This window comes from Podarcis muralis, chromosome 7 (assembly GCF_964188315.1).
Source record: "Podarcis muralis chromosome 7, rPodMur119.hap1.1, whole genome shotgun sequence".
In the NCBI taxonomy this organism is placed as follows: Eukaryota; Metazoa; Chordata; class Lepidosauria; order Squamata; family Lacertidae; genus Podarcis; species Podarcis muralis.
This window is the reverse complement of record NC_135661.1, coordinates 46897816-46914698: the sequence shown is the minus strand read 5'-3', so window position 1 is coordinate 46914698 and position 16883 is coordinate 46897816. Positions and strand designations below refer to the sequence as shown.

Genomic DNA, 16883 nt, shown 5'->3' with positions numbered 1-16883 from the left:
AAGCCACAGGACAGTTCACAACAAAATCAAATCACATAAAACAAATCACATGTTTACCCAGAAGTTAGTTCCACTAAGCTTGGTGGGACTTACTTTCCAGAACATTATTTAGGATTGTAGCCTTAATAGAGGTTGATGTTTAAATTTGGGATATTTTGCCCCACCAATAGGCACACTCATCCATTTCATTTTAATTTGGCTATGGCACTCCAGTATTGATCAACTAATCCATAGTATTATTGCAGCCTAAAAATCCTATGGGGGTTTGTCTCACTCAGGAATCCATGGGCATCCAAAGGAATTGTTCACTGAGGCTGGAAATGAAAAGTAAAAGAAGATCAAACAGTGGGATTTTTAAAGCTCAGTGGTATAAACACCAGAGAGGTCGTGTGAAGTGTGAATTAACAGGCATCTGATTCGACACCAAACTGGCTGTTGTTCTTTTTTCTTAAATGACCAAAGAACCAATGGCATTTGTTTAGGTGAAAACATGATTTTCTTTGTCAAAAGCTCTTGGGTCAAGGGCCCCACGTACAATTCATTTACGGTAATTGTTTTGAAAATAGAAGACAATGGGTTTTTGTTTTTTGTTTCTTAAAAACACCTGAATTCTTGGCATTTCCAGAAACTAAAATTCGTTTCATTGTCTTTTCTTTTGTTTTTATTTAAATGTGTTTCTTTTTAATAAATAAATAAAATAAATAAATCTGCAAATCCGTTGCAATTTCACAAAATCTTGTTGCTGAGTTACAAAGTTCCTCTTTCTACAAGATCCATATTCAACGAGTGGAACTGTTTTACAAGAATTGGGGGGGGGGGATCCTCTCCATTTAATTTATCTTATTTGGTCAAACCGCATTTGTTTGCAAGAGTGCAGTTCTATGTATATTTGATCAGAAGTAATTCCCGTTGGATTCGATGGGCCTTATTTCTCAGGGAAGTGTGTATAAAAATGCAGCCTAAGTTGCCTGGACTCTAAACACGATTCATTAGCGAGGAAGTAGCCCCTCCTATTAGGCTGATGTTAATCATGCTTTGTCAGACAAATGGGGGGAAATACATGGTATTATCAGGTGAAGAAGAAAAAAATCCCAAGATCCACCATCCTCTGTCACCCTTCTATATGCATCCCATCTTCCATATATAATTCCACAACATAAATCATTGCACTTTGTCAGATTATCTATCCACAGACCTCACCCCACCCACCAACGAGAGATCAACTATCAACACTGCAAAGGGAATTTCTTTGCTTCGCTCTTGACAGAGCTTATTGTAATAGTTCCTATGCTAATGAACTCACCCAAATGTGCAAACTTTGTGCATTTCTTTTCTGCAAAGTCAGAACTGACGAGAAGCCTATAAATAGCACATCCCTATCACCCTTTTCCTCTGGTTGCATTATCAGAGGATTGGGTTTTAAATATAAATTATATAAAGCAGAACTGCAACAAGGAAACATCCATCATATGGGTTTTCTTGGGGGCATAGAGGTCTTTGTTTGGTTTTTTTTTAAGCCTGCAGACTGAAATTCTTCCTTCTCTAACTTTATTTGTTCTCAAGAAGCAGCAAGGCAAAATGTTTTCAAACTGTGGTCAATTTTACATTTCCTGGGGTGCAGCACCTTTTAAAATGTGCTGAAACAGCCTTCTGGGATTGGAAACAAAAGAAGAACTCTTCCAGGCATTAAGGTCTACTTTACTGCCTTACCATGAAATGTGCTGATGCAATGCTACAGGACCGTGGCGTGCAAGCAAACAGCTTTTATCATCATCACCATCATATTCTGGAGCTTGGAATAATCCTAAGAGTGACATAACTTGCATCTGAAATCCCCAAAGGTGGCAGTCACCAAGGCAAACTTCGGCTTAATTGTTGCAGAGAACTTGCTTTGTTGACAAATCTTAACTGAATCTGAGAAGAGGCCAAGTGTTTCAGATCTACCTCCTAATGAGCATTGCATGTTTTCCAAACTCTGACGAAACAGCTTCTAAACCAGAGAAGTGGATACACGAAGCGGGGAAAATACGTACACAAAAAGCCAAGGAAGAAATCCCTCTCCAGCTCATGGCTCAGCCTACCTGAGTACAGTAGGTCTATTGCAGCCTTATTACTTTGCAGTTTCATTATTAAGCCATTAAAATTATTTGATTCCTTAACAGTGGGTCAATGGCCCGTGAAATTCTTATTGTGTCATCAAAATGAATCAACAGGAATCATGTCTTTCCTAGCTGAACTCTGAGCCATGGGGATGTGAAAGAGAAAAGAAGAAAAACACCACTTATCCTTTCCCAAATTAAAGGTTGCTGTTTCGCCTGAACTACTGACCTGCATTTTGCTAAAGGGATTCCTTTGTCCTCACAGAGCAAAGAACTCAGTCACATCACTGAGACCTGCCCTTTCTATTTTATTTTGCAAAAGCAACTGTACCAAATACATATAATAAAGGATATCCCCCCATTCCTTGCTCTGTGCCAACTTGGCACCTCTCTGCTTGGGTACTGGCCCAATAAATATTTAAAGGCACTGATGATAAATGGGCATCACTCCAGAAAGGTAAAGTTGCTTGCCTGGTGATGTCAGATTGTGAGATGGGCTCTGGGGAGGATTCCACAGGAAGAGGGTTCTTATTCAAAAAGTGACCGTTATGTAGATGGACTGGCAGCCTCAAAGCCTGATTTATTTCACCTTCCCTGGGGCTGAGATTACCTATACATCAGCCAAAGAGCATAACGGTTTTCCAGTCAAGCCACATCACCACTCTCTCGCTCCCTCTCCACGGGTACCTTGTGAATGCTGCTGCAAGATGCGAGCGGTTGGCCAAACAAACAACGACAAAAACTCTCTCTGGTAACAACCATGCATCTTCGGAAAGGGAATCTCTGGGATAATGTTTTGAAAGGGGTCTCCTTCCCCACAATTCTTCTACACACACACACACACACACACACAGTCGACTGCTTTCCGCCGCCGTCGCCGCCCCCCCCCCAAAACACCGCCGAAGGCTCCAGAAGTAACCCAGAGTTAATCACAGTTCCTATCGACCCACTTTATCTCCCCCCCCGCAAAAAAAGAACATTTGCCAATGCATGCGATAGAGCGATATTTGTAAAGAATTTGTAAAGACATGAGAGACGTTTGCACAAAACATAACGAGAGAGATAAAACCTCAAAGATTTGAGGCTGGGGTGCTGTCTAGATTTGAGGGAGAGGAGAACCCGTGAGACTCCCGTTGCCGTTTCTTGTGCAATGTCCCCCTGCCCGCAGAGCCTCGATTTGTACTGATCTGATTGCCTCAAATTGATGCTCAGCAAGCCAGCTATGGCATTTTGCTCTGGGGTAGCCAGCTGCGCTGCTGGGCTGCTCCGGAGGTTCTGCTTGGGGGGAAAACAACAACACCCATATGGCTCTATCTCCACGCACTTTCACAGCCAGCTAGAGATAAGAGGAGCCCAAACAACCCAGAGATCTTGCCTGTCTAGGTGTCTGATCTGCGTGCATAATTTCTTTCTCTCCCCCCCCCCACTCCCCGCCGCCAGCTACAAACCAACGATCAGCCCTCCAAGCTTCGCCTTTGGCTTCAGGTCAGTTTCCAGCCACCCCCGGGCTTCCAAATCCTTTCCTTGCCCCCCCCCTCCCCGCGCCGCCCCTGCAATCTCAGATGCCTCGATGGCAGAGGAAACTCTGCGCCCCCATCAAACCCCCTCTTTCCAGCAGCTTCCACTTTGCAGATCTTCACCCTACCAGCCCTCAGCCCTTTCCTGATAACCTCCTCCCCCCGCAAAAAAATATCTCCATGGATGCAGCAAAGAGCATCGCTCCAATTAAGAATATAAGAAGTGCCCCCCCCCCCAAAAAAAAATAATCTAGGACAGGCGGAGGCAGGAGGAGAGTCAGCTCTTACCTGCGAGTCCGGCTGCCTGCTTCTCCCTGGGTCACCTCTGGCAAGAGGAAAGCGAGCCGAGGCAAGTCCCATTCACAACTAGAGGCGCAGGAGGAGCAGCGGCAGCAGCAGCAGCATCCCCAGCCAATTCCACTCCACTGGCAACGGCGGCTGAATGAGGCTTCGAGCTAGTGGAAGGAATTAGAAACAGGAGAGAGTGAGTGAGTGAGTGAGAGAGAGAGACAGAGAGGAGGGAGGCAAAGGGGGAGGGAGGGGAGAGAGCAGGGAGGGGGAAGGAGGGAGGGTGGAGGCAGGCAGGATGAAGAAGAGGAAAAGCTAGAGGCTCTGACTTGTCCTCTTTTGGCAGAAAGGGACGGCAAGGCCTCAGATCTTTCCCTTTCCATGGGGCTTCCCTGAAAAGGCAGTGCAGGCTCTGGGAAAAGGCGTTCTTTGCATTTGGGGAAATGCTCACTCTTTAGGAACATGGGACGTTTTATGTACCCAGTCAGAGCACTGGTGCATCTGGTTGAGGAATGGTCTATGTACTGACTGACAAGCGGCTCTCTGGGGTTACTGGAAGGAGAGCTTCTCAGCCTTACCTACAGACCCTGGGGATTGGACATGAGACCTTCTGCTTGCTGAGCAGATGCTCTGCCACAGAGCAGCGGAGAAGCAGGAGTGGATCAGGATGTCGTCGGCCACACAACAAAGCGGGAGCGGAGGCCCTGCTCATTTTTCTTTTCTCCTCCTTTTTGGGAAGCCTCCTTTTCTCTATCCTAAGCCCAGATGCACAAAGGATGGAGGTGGTGTTTCCACTGGGTCAAGCATGTGCAATCTGTGCACGTTCAGAAGCAACTCCCACTCTAGCCAACCTGCAAATAGCCACCTTCACAATGCATGAGATGGACCATTTAATTCAGTGATATAGTGTGCATGCATGGTAGGCAGAAGATTCAAGGCTCAATGTCTCCGATCTCAAAGCAGGGGTGAAAATGACCCCCAACTGAAACTCTGTAAAGTCGCTTCCAGTCCATGCAGACCAGGAATGAGAACCTGTGGCCCACCAAATACTGCTGGGGTAATAAAACTCCCATCATCCCTCACCATTGGTCTGACCATTGACCATTGGGCTGGGGCTTTTAGTGTCCCACAACACCTGAAGAGCTGAGGGTTTCCTCTCTCTCATGTAGACAAACCTTGAGTTACGACAAATGGTCTGACTTGGCTGGCATTATCGTATGTTTCTAGTCTCCTGCTTTCTTGGAAATGGGACAGGATGGACTCTCCAATGCATGCAGATGAATCTTCAGTGGGGTGATGGCTAGCATGAAGGAGTCACCTCTTCCAGAATATTAAGTATGGGAACCAATGCATGTTCCATGACACTGTTGCTATGACTCCCCACCCCACCCCCCAAAAAGAACACACCCACATGCTAAATGTCGACTGGCAGTTTAGCAACCATCCTCCATCTTCACACGGGATGAAGTAGAAATTTTTTAAAAAGGAAAAGCCAGGATAGTGCAGTGTTTTCTTTTCCAGAAGGCTCCGGGCACAATATTGCTTACTCCAGTTCCAGTGTGGTCCCACCACTAGGGTTTGATGTTGAGTACACATGATGCTAGCCACAGACCGTAGTATTCCTTGAGAAAAGTTCCTGCTTGATGCGCTTTCCCTCAAACCAGCTCCCATTTTCTGATTAGGAAACAGAAGCTGCAGTGAAGCAGAGGTGTGTACATTTCAGGCAGCCATTGCACATGCGCTGATGACAATGTATGCACTGATGACAATTTAAATCTGGTAATTGGGTGAAGACATCTCTCTCCTCTTTCTGGTATGAATAGCACGATTAAAAAATTTGCTTGAAACATTGCAGTGGTGTTGCAGGGGGCGGGGGGGGGGCACAACTTAATGTATTTCAAGCCACTAATGTGTACATAATTTTATTTTTCTGAGAAGTTTTTTCTTTCATAAGTGACACACAGACATCACTTTTAAAGTATTGAGAACTAAGAAACAGACTGATATTTTGAGACAGACTGAATTAAAATGAAGAAGCATTCACCCATACCATTCATCTTCCTGGAACCATAGAACTCAGCAGCAGAGCAGATATGCCACCAGGCACTGCTGATCATGTAGTTGGGTTCCAAGTTATTTGCATATAATGTCTGAGAATATCCTTGTCAGAACACAGGTGAAAGGGGGTGTGATATAGACACATGGGCGGGGGGGGGGGAGGTTGCAGTTTGTTGACTCTGCTAAAACAGTTCCTTGTATTCTCCCTTTAACACACCATTCAAAAATACAAATCTCCTGTTCACATACATATGATCAGACACTCTTATCACAAAATGTCCCTTCTGATTTAGATAAGAAACCAAAGCAAGAAAAGGCAAAGATCCTAAGGAACCTTAGGAGCCAAGGCCACTAGCAACAGCCCCTTCTTCCACTCTAATGAGAGGGGGAGTCCTGGAACAGCAGGGCAGCTGAGCAAGTTGAACCAGTGGGAGAAGGCATCCTGAGCTGATACAGTGGTGCCTCGCAAGACGAAATTAATTCGTTCCGCGAGTTTTGTCGTCTTGCGATTTTTTTTGTCTTGCGAAGCACGGTGTCGGGAAAGTTTTGGAAAAGCTTCAGAAACCTCAAAAAGCTTTAAAAACCTCAAAAAAGGCTACCACACCGCGTTCTATGAGTTGCTCCTCGAAGTCAAGTCGCAACTGTATTAACGGTGTTAAGAAAAAGGAAACAAACTTGCAAGACGTTTCTGTCTTGCAAAGCAAGCCCATAGGGAAAATCGTCTTGCGAAGCAGCTCAAAAAACAAAAAACCCTTTCGTCTAGCGAGTTTTTTGTCTTGCGAGGCATTCGTCTTGCGAGGTACCACTGTAAATGATGTGTTAGCAACATTTCAAATAAACTAATTTGCTGGTGGCACAATCTCTTCCCCTGTCATTCAGAAGTACATAACATCAAGTTCAACAGGGCTTACTCCCAGGAAAATGGCTAATAGAATTGTTGCCGGAGTTTGTATTTCAGGATTTCTTCCCAGAGTTTGGAGTGAACAAGAGAACAAAGAATGGAGTACTGTGGCAGAACACTACAAACAATAAAGCAAGGGAGAAAGAAAGTAGAGGGAGAATTTACTGAAGCACAGCATTGCATCCAAAAGCAAACAAACCTGATTGCACCCTCACATACAATCATCCTAAGATTGCTTCGTTCGCAGAGCTGTGGCCATGTCAGCAGGGACAAGAAGATACAGATAGAATTGAAGGCACTTAAAGGTTCTGCAAGCGCAATTTATTTCTAGAATTAATTTTAATCTCACTTAGTTAACTCAAAATTTTGTTGACCAGACTGCCTTGGCAGGAGAGAAACACTCCTTTGTTAGAGGCTTTAAAGCAGAAAACGAATGGCCATCTATTAGGGATGCTATAGATTTCTTGCGTCAGGAGTGGGTTGGACTAGATGACCTGTGAGGTGCCCCCCAGCTCCTATGATTCTTTGAAATTAGGGTGGAATGCAGGGTGTCAACACACAGTGGGATGTTGGACAGATTCTCCTGTACAAATCTGCTCAAGCCTTGTGATCATCTGTGGAGGCCCTGTATATAGTTCCACGTGTAAGATCAGCAATATTGGTGTGGGCATGAGAGACCAACGGTGGCTTCAGTATCTGTGGAATTCACTCCCCAGATATTTGTGTAGGAACAGACTTTATAATGGGTCTTTTAAAAACACTGGTGTCAGGTTGCACTTTTTTTGTTAAGGATTTATAGCGTTGCTGGTCTGAAACTATTTTAAGTTATTTTAGTTCACTGCAATGATGTGTTGCTGACCTCTGATTTTTTTCAGAGTGCAGTTTTTTTAAAAAATAAAAATAAAAAAATGAACGGTGACATTGTATTCTATAGTGTGTTTTTTTTTATGTAATCTGCTTTGTGAGGGCTTTGTCCTAGCAGATGGCCTAGAAAAACTTAAATAAATAGAACAAGGAGACTCTAACAATCACTATGCATCAGTGAGTTCAGCAGATATCTCCCATGTGCTTTCACAGCTTCCTCCATTGCCTTAAGGACTAGAAACTTCACCAGCTTAGGAAAAAAAGCAATGGCTTTAGAAATTCTACATATTGGGAGTGAGCTCCCAGGTTCTGCATGAGCAACATGCCAGTTGTAATTTGGAACTCTAGATGTCCTGGATTCAGTGTCTTTTGGCTGTGATGGAAATATTAGGATATAATGAGAGAGGGGGAGAAGAACAGAACATACCCAAGAACATTATAGATATAAACAGATATGGGAGGTCCAGATGGTTATTCTTTAAATGAGAGGAATGTGCTTAGGGGAGTTTGCTGGGAAATAAAGGAATGTGTCTGTAAAGCAGTTTTTATGAATGTGAAGAGGGAAGAACTTTACTTTAATCGGAGCTGGTCAGTCAAAGCTTTGGAATATGTGTCCAGGCTCTGCAATGGCTCCTAAAAAAAACAAGATTATTCACAAGGCTGCTTGAATATTTCTGCCTTATTGAAAGCAGATAGTGTCTGATGCTTTTCAATCTGATGCCACTGAAATCCAAATGAGTTCTCCCATAACCTCAGTACAAACTAGATTACACACACACACACACACACACACACACACACACACCAACCTTAGGCAAAGCCCCATTTCTCAGTGCCAAAAATGAAATAAAATAAACATTCCAAAGTAGTCAGAGGATGGAATAAATTATTCAAATCAAAGACATTTGCATGCATACATCCAATCTGCAGCCGTATTCTGATTTGAGGATTTTGTCCTCAGGATGAAGGGCTGTGCAAGGGAGACAGGAGCAGCGTTGGAGAAGTGAGTCAAACATGAGGAAAGAGAACAAAAAGCTGTGTTCCCATCATGCCCCTCTGGTAACTGGGGAAGGGCAGTGGCTTAGTGGTAAGGGCTGGGAGAGACTCCATTGTCTGAAATCTTAGAGAGCTGTTGCCAGTTAGTGTGGACAGTCCTGGGGCAAATAGACCAATGGACTGATTCAGTATAAGGCAGCTTCCTCTGTCCCTGATTTTCAAAGAAGGCACTGCTTCCAGATGAATGCACAGCTTATGGCAGAAGTTGGTTGAAGAAGCTCCTTGTAACATTCAAAGGAGAAGTCTTTGTATGTCCATTATGGTGGAAGTGCAAACTTCCAAACAGACAGGCTACACAGAAGACAGCAAATGAATTGTGCAATCTCAGATTTTGCTCCTGCCCCCAAAGCACTGCCAGGTGACTGTGGAAGCAACTTGGCTGATGAAGCTTTGTAATACATTTTGAAGCTGCTCTGAATGCTGAGCATTTAGGCAGCATTGCCATTAAAAAAAAAGAAAAGGATTTCCCCTTTGTTAACCATAAGACGTAGCTACTTAGAAACCTGTGTTTCTCATGATATATGAGAACTTCTACATGTCTTGTTCTAGTAAACTTCAGTGTACAACACAAATATCCGCTTTATAGAAGTTTTTTTGCTGTCGTTGACATCAGCCAAGGGTGCTTTCTTAACAGTTATTGATTGATTGCATTTATATTTCTGACAAGGCACCCAAGGTGCTTTTCAGTATTATAATAAATATTACAATAAATATAAAGCAGACAAAGTATTCTCAGGACAGTTTCCGGAATGAGCTTCCAGACCTACTCTTCCTCACTTCCTGCTTTCTCTCAGAGCACACACAAAGTTTTAAGTACCCCCAGTGTGTTTGTGGGGCTTCTCTCAGACCACCAATGGTATTTTCAGGAGCTGGTAACTACCTGGGCCTCCCACTCGTATTACCCATGTGCTAAGTTTGTACCACCATGGCATGAAGAGGTTTTTTCACTGGATTTCCCTAAGCTATGGGCATCCCTTTCCTTGGAGACTCGCCAAAGTTAGATCCTACAGGTTGTAGCCAACAAAGTTCAACTCAAAGCAGACCTATTGAAGTTAATGAATCACAGTTAGTCATACTCATTAACTTCAATAGGCCTTTTTTTTTTTTTTTTTTTTTTTGCAGCCTCCTTCCCGTTCTCATCATGTGTTCTGCATTTAGAGCAAACACGTTTAACAAAATATGGGACTGTCTTGTTTAAGCTGTTATGACTCCCAGTCCCATACAGGTTTGTGCCTCAAACCAAATGGGCCATTTATAGAAAGTTTCTTGATGACACAAAGCTAATTCCATTGTCTCCCAGGCCTACTAATATTGCTTCCAGTGAGTTTCACTGCTGAGTGGAACTAATGAGAGATCAGCAAAAACAGAGTCCAGGGACTACAGGAGGGGAAGGGGCACCATTCCAGTGCTAGAGCCTTTCATGCAGATAGACCCATATTTAGCTCCAACTGTTTAGATGCTGAGGAGCTACATGGTTTTCTTAAAACTGATTTCCCACTCCATTATTCTAAGAGCAAACACATTCTCTAAGTGATGATTGTCATATAGCCAAAAGAACACAATTCCATGTATGCTTAGAATTCACTTTAGGCCTTGCCACTGAATGCAGGAAAATCTGTAGTGGAACTAGGTAGGGAGGCATTGGGGGCAGGCCTTGTGTGCAGTTCCCTGCTCTCTACCCCATTTTAAGCCAACACACATTCATCCCAAATGCATTAATAGGACTAGCGTGTATCCACATTAGGGAAGTAAGGAAGCACAATCTTCAGTTCCCCATTGTACTCATTGCATGCCACACCATTTCCATTTCCAGGGCAGTTCATCTTCCATCAGAAACCATGTTATTTGTCTCACTGTCCACTGTAGCTAAATTACATAAGGTACATAATTTATGTAATTATTATGTAACTTACGTAAGTCAAATAGTTATTGTTTCATTCCATGTGATCCCTGCATTGCATGGGGTGGGACTTCATGAGCCTTGGGGTCTCTTGCAACTCTCCAATTATATGATTCCACTCCATACATTTCAGTGCAAAGGAAACAATGCAAATGGGGGAGGGGTAGCACAATCCATCACGTATTGCCTGTTGATTAAAAGCAGCAACAGCAGCAAATACTGATCTTATTCACTGGATTGATTTCCATTCTGGATATGGGCCAGATAAACAGATACCAGCAATTTCTCCTCCCATTTCTGTTTTCTTTAAAGTACTCTACCATCCCCAATCCACATTACCCTATTTCCCACTGGGTATGAATGCAGGTACGTATATGAACACACATAGCCATCCAGATTTAAATTCAGCTAGTCACATGTAACAAACATAATAAGAGACGGGACAGGGAGACAGAAGAAATGCCAAAGCTAACCCAATAGAATTGCACACAGTACAGAAAGCAGCACCTGCTTAATATGCTTAAGTCAAAACCCATTTATTGATGAATTAATGAAACCTTTCATTATACATTTCAAAAGGCATGTTAACAAATGAATACAATAACATTTGATGGGGCGCTAGCGATTGGTCAGAGTTTGCTTCAGCTTCCTAGGCTGGAATCTCAAAGGCAGAATCTAATCAGGTGTCTTCCCTATTACATTTGTCTTGTCATCTCCACTTTCTAAAGGAGTTATAAGTTTGAGGATACAACCCAGGAGATGATACTCAAGCAAAATTTCATTTCAAAATCAATAGACTCTGCTTGAAGAGATGCTTCATGTATGTCCAGCTGAATCAACAATATTCACAAAAACTAAAATACAAACTGACCCGTATTTTGGAACTTGAAAAGCACCAATGCTGATGAAATGTTTCAGCACAATAGAGGTCATGCGATGTGCCTTTCCACAAATGCTATCAAGAAAGCAACTGTCAGGGGTTCAGGAGCAGAGGCGAGGGCAAGGGAGGAAACAGAGAGCGAGGGGGAGGAGTCCGAAGAAAGGATGAGTGATGACGACGACCCGAGATCTCCGAGTCTTTCCAGTGAATCGGAAGATTCACAGAAAGGGGCGCCAGTGGCCAGAGCAAAGGGGGGGCCTAGGGGGACACCCCAGGAGGAAGGGACCAGCGGGGGTTCAGAGGGCAGCAGTTGGAAATCGGGGCCAGCGTCCCCACCAGAGTGCAGTGGAGAGGAAGGACGTCAGGGATCGAGCCCTGGCAGCTCGCAGCAGGGAGGAGGGCATGAGTCAGGAGTGACCACGCCCCCATCGGGGAGCGAAGAAACGGTCAAGCGGAAAGTGGAAGGCTGGGCGCGCGCGCCAAGTTCAAATGCACAGGAAGGCGGTGCAGTAAGCAGCCCGGAAAGGGAGCCAGGTCCTAAAGCCCGACGCAAGGAGACAGGAGGGTCCGGGGGGTCAGCGTCAGAGGAGTCCCGGAGGGAGGAGACCACGGGGGGCAGAGGGACCCAGAGAAGGACGGTCAGGCGGAAAAGGTGGAGTAAGGCGAGGATATTAAGTTGGTGTACGAGGGGCGGAGATTCAGACGGAGCTTCGCCGGTCTAGCCATAAGACGTAGAGTTGCACGCAGCAGCTTGGAAATGGAAACTGTAACTCAATAAAGACTTTTATAAAGCGAACGCTGGCTAGCGTGATCCTCTGTGAGCTGGGATCGGGGAGCAGCTCTGACAGTAAGCTCCGTCTCTCTCTCTCATTTCTGTGGGCATCGAAAGCCTAGCGGAGAGGAGAGAAGGCTGGTGCCTACTCGAGAGCTCACGAACGGCAGACAAGATGACGGCCGAACAACAGATAGCGGATCTCAGAGAAGCAGTGACACAACTGAATGCCGAGGTACTTGCATCCAGGAAGAGAGAGGAGGACGCAGCTGCCGCCTACAGAGATCTCCAGGTCAGATTGGAAATGTTTACGAAGCAAGGGCAACTGACACCCAGACCGGAGGGGATTGGGTTGGGGAGACGAGCAGGCGGTCTAGTCTCTCACTTCGATGGGACTTTGCAACAGTACCCCAACTTTAGAGCAGATGTAAAGTGTGCACTGCAACTGCTGGAAAAGGACTTTAGAGATGAGCAAGAGAAGGTGGGGTTTATCATGTCCCATTTGCATGGAGATGCTAAAGCATGGCTGCGCAATTTGTGGAGAGATAAGGATCCGGCGCTCCAAAATGTGGATGCCTTCATTAAAGCGATGGATGGGTGCTTCTTATCAAGCATAGACGTGGATCTTGCCCGGAAGGAGGTGCATGGACTTAAGCAGGGGAGGGCCAGTGTACGGCAGTATCATGCCCGCTTTTTTGCATTGGTCAGTGCCCTGGAATGGGACAGAGATTCGGCGCCAGTCAGAGACCTGTTTTGGCAAGGCTTGAGCGGCCCGGTTAAGGACGAAATTGCGAGGGGGGAGAGACCCCGGAGCACGCAGGAGATCGTTCAGAGGGCGCTCGCAGTTGGGGTCCGTCTGGAGGAACGTCCTTGGGGCAAGGACGAAGGGCGCGGAGGGCGCGAACCAGCCAGAGGCTACTCCTTCGTTCCCAGAGAAGCAGCGCGTGCGCAATCCACGCCTCCGCCAGGAGGAGGAGCGGAACCTATGGAGGTTGGCGGTGCAAGGGCTCAGTCAGCAACCAGAGCCCTAGCACCGGGAGCAGTGAAAGCAAAGCCTCCTAGAGGGAACCGGAAGTGCTACATCTGCGACAATCCCCAGCACATGGCGAAAGAGTGTCCCCAGAGGCTCCACAAGCACACTGCAGCCTCAGCAATGGTAACTGCAGCGACTCAGCAAGGAGAACCACAGCAGGGAAACGAAGGAGTCTGGCTGGAGACAGAGGCACTGGGGCCCAGCCAGACGTGTCAGTGAAGCAGTCCCCAGAGATGTTGCAACCCACGGACCCCCTCCCGCCCAAACCAGTAGTGCGGCTCACCGCATCGCTCCAACTACCCAATGGACTCACCATGGACGTGCCAATCACTATTGACTCAGGAAGCAATGCGGACTTTATAGGGCAAGACTTTGTCGACCAGCACGATATACAGTTGCTGCCTGCCACACTGCCCCTGCAGGTAGTCACGGTGGATGGCAGGGAGCTGCTCGGGAGGCAAGTCGTGAAGCAAACGCCACCAATGGTGATGCGACTTGGGAACCACAGGGAAGTCATCAGCTTCAATGTCACTCAATTATCGGACACGCCCATTGTACTGGGCATGAGTTGGCTGGACAAGCACAGCCAGGCGATGGCGTGGAATCAGAGGCAGCTGACTTTCGGCTCTTCCTATTGTGCTGAACACTGCATCCTGCCCCAGCAGGAGGGAGAGGAAGAGGAGTCACAGCTGCAGCTTGGGACGCTGCAAGCTGTTCCCCACAAGTACGCAGACTTTTTGGAGGTTTTCTGCGAGAAGGAGGCGGACAAGCTACCCCCCCACAGACCATACGACTGCAAGATCGACCTCCTACCAGGGGCGGCGTTGCCAAAGGGGAAACTGTACTCCATGTCTGAGGACGAACTACAGGACCTCAAGGAGTTCATAGATCACAATCTGGAGCGCGGTTTCATCCGAGAGTCCAAGGCAGTGGGGGGCAGTCCGGTATTCTTTGTCAAGAAGAAAAACACGCCCCAAAAAAGGCTCGTGGTGGACTATCGGATTTTGAACGCTGTGACCAAGCCATCGGACTTCCCCATGCCCAGGATCGACGACCTCCTCGCGACGGTGCGCAAAGGACGCGTCTTCACCAAGTTGGACCTCCGAGGGGCGTACAACCTCATTCGTATGCGGGAGGGCGACGAGTGGAAGACGGCCATGTTCACGCCCCTGGGCACCTACGAATACAGAGTTATGCCTTTTGGATTACAAAATGGCTCCCACTGCTTTCAAGCTTTTATGCATCACGTCTTGGCAGGGCTGCTCTACAAGAAGTGTGTCTGTTTCCTAGATGACATACTCATCTTTTCTGAATCGCAGCACGATCACGACAGAGACGTCAAAGAAGTGCTGAGCAGACTACAGCAGCATAGGCTCTACGCCAAGCTGGAAAAATGCCAGTTCGACGTGTCGGAGGTGGACTTCCTGGGCTACAGGTTGTCAGACAAAGGGCTCGCAATGGACAGCGCCAAGGTTCGCGTGGTTTTGGATTGGAAAAGTCCGCGCAACCGGAAGGAGGTCCAGCGGTTTGTGGGCTTTGCGAACTTCTATCGCAAGTTCATCAAGGGGTTCGCGATGCAGACGGCGGCCATCACGGACACGCTCAGCTCCAAGAAGAAGAAATTCATCTGGACGGCGCAAGCAGAGCAGTCCTTTCAGGCACTCAAGCGTCTCTTCGCGTCAGAGGAGCAGCTACTACACGTCAACCCCAGCAGACCAATGAGGGTGGAGACGGACGCTTCAGACAGAGCCGTAGGAGCAGTTCTGTTGCAGCAAGACCCGCAGGAGGCTTGGAGGCCGGGAGCGTTCTACTCCAGGAAGCTCACCAAGTCAGAACAGAACTACACCATCTGGGACAGGGAGTTGTTAGCCATTCATGCAGCCTTCAAGGCGTGGAGGCACTTCCTGATCGGAGCCAAGCACACAGTGCAGGTCCGCACGGACCACAAGAATCTGGAGCACTGGCGCACGGCGAGGTTCCTGAACCAGAGGCAAATACGTTGGGCAGAGTTCTTTGCGGACTTCGACTTCCGTATAGAGTATGTCCCGGGGGACACCAACATCATGGCGGACGCCCTCTCCCGTAAACCGCAGTACCTCGAAGAGGCGACGCCAGCGGCGGCCATGCATATCTTCGCACCGGCAGCGTGGGCGTGCGCTTCGGCGACTGTTGACCTGGAGGCGGCACGACGTGCATTGCGGGACGACTCTTTCGCGCGAGCAAAGATGGCAGAGGCGCACAGGGGCACGGCGGCGACCGACGAGTTCCAGGTTCACGATGGATTACTCCTCCGTAAAGGGGCCATCTACGTGCCAGGGGACGATCTTCGCGCCAAGGTACTGCAGCAGTTGCACGACGCGCCCACTGCCGGGCACTTTGGCACAGAGAAGACGATAGAATTAGTCGCCAGAGACTTCTGGTGGCCCAGAATGAGAGGAGAAGTCGCGGACTACGTGGCGAGGTGCGACACCTGCCAGAGGGCCAAACCAGTACACAGACCGCCGGCGGGACTGCTGGAACCTCTGCAAACCCCGTTCGAACCATGGGAGAGAGTGGCCCTGGACTTTGTCACGGATCTGCCCAGCTCGAGGGGCAAAACGGCAGTGCTAGTGGTGGTGGACTTGTTCTCCAAGATGTCACATTTAATTCCGTGTGCGAAGGTGGCCACGGCGGAACAAACCGCCAAACTGTTCATAGATCACGTGTTCAAGGTTCACGGTCTGCCGCGGTCTATACTGTCTGACAGGGGGTGGCAGTTCATCTCGAACTTCTGGCAGAAACTGATGGGCTTCCTGAACGTCAAGATCAACCTGGCTTCGGCTAGACACCCGCAGACCAACGGGCAAGCGGAGCGGGTCAATGCCATCATGCAGCAGTACCTGAGATGCTACGCAAATCAACAGCCTGCGACGTGGGTGGACTACCTGCCGCTCGCCGAGTTCGCCTACAACAACACGAAACACGTGTCCACAGGGGTGACGCCGTTCTTCGCCAACAACGGAAGGCACCCCAGAACCTTCCCGGGACTGGAAAGAATGGGGGAAGGGGAGCTGCAGACAGCAGACACGTTCGCGTCAGAGTTGCAAGAGGTCCACGATCAACTTCGGCGGCACCTGGAGCTGGCTAAACACGCATACAAGGTGCAAGCGGACAAACACAGGAGAGTCGGCGAAGAGATCCAGGTGGGAGACTGGGTCTGGTTGGCAGCCGAAGCAGTGCCGGCCAGGTCATTAGCGAAGAAGAAACTAGGGCATAAACAACTAGGGCCCTACCAAGTCGAAGAACAGATCAACCCGGTGGCTTTCAGGCTGATGCTTCCGGAGGGTTCCAGAATGCATCCGGTGTTCCACAGGTCGGTACTCACTCCCTACAAGACACCTCACAGGTTTCAGGAACCAGGAACGGCTCTGAGTCCGCTACGAGAGGGAACCGAACAAGGGGGAGTGACACAAGAGGAGTCCATCAATGAGGTCACAGAGATTTTGGACTCTAGATGGGGAGAAGAGGGAGTAGAA

At 47.6% G+C, this 16883-nt stretch overlaps 1 protein-coding gene across 2 annotated transcripts in view; it reads right to left on the bottom strand.

The window, feature by feature from the left end:
* CDH11 (cadherin 11) overlaps positions 1–4098 on the bottom strand; it is a 103629-nt gene extending 99531 nt beyond the window's left edge. For both annotated transcript variants that reach the window (XM_028739652.2, XM_028739653.2), the window contains exon 1: positions 3905–4098. The gene's annotated coding sequence lies outside the window, so the exon portion shown is untranslated. The remainder of the gene's footprint in view (positions 1–3904) is intronic.
* Positions 4099–16883: the final 12785 nt, after the last annotated feature.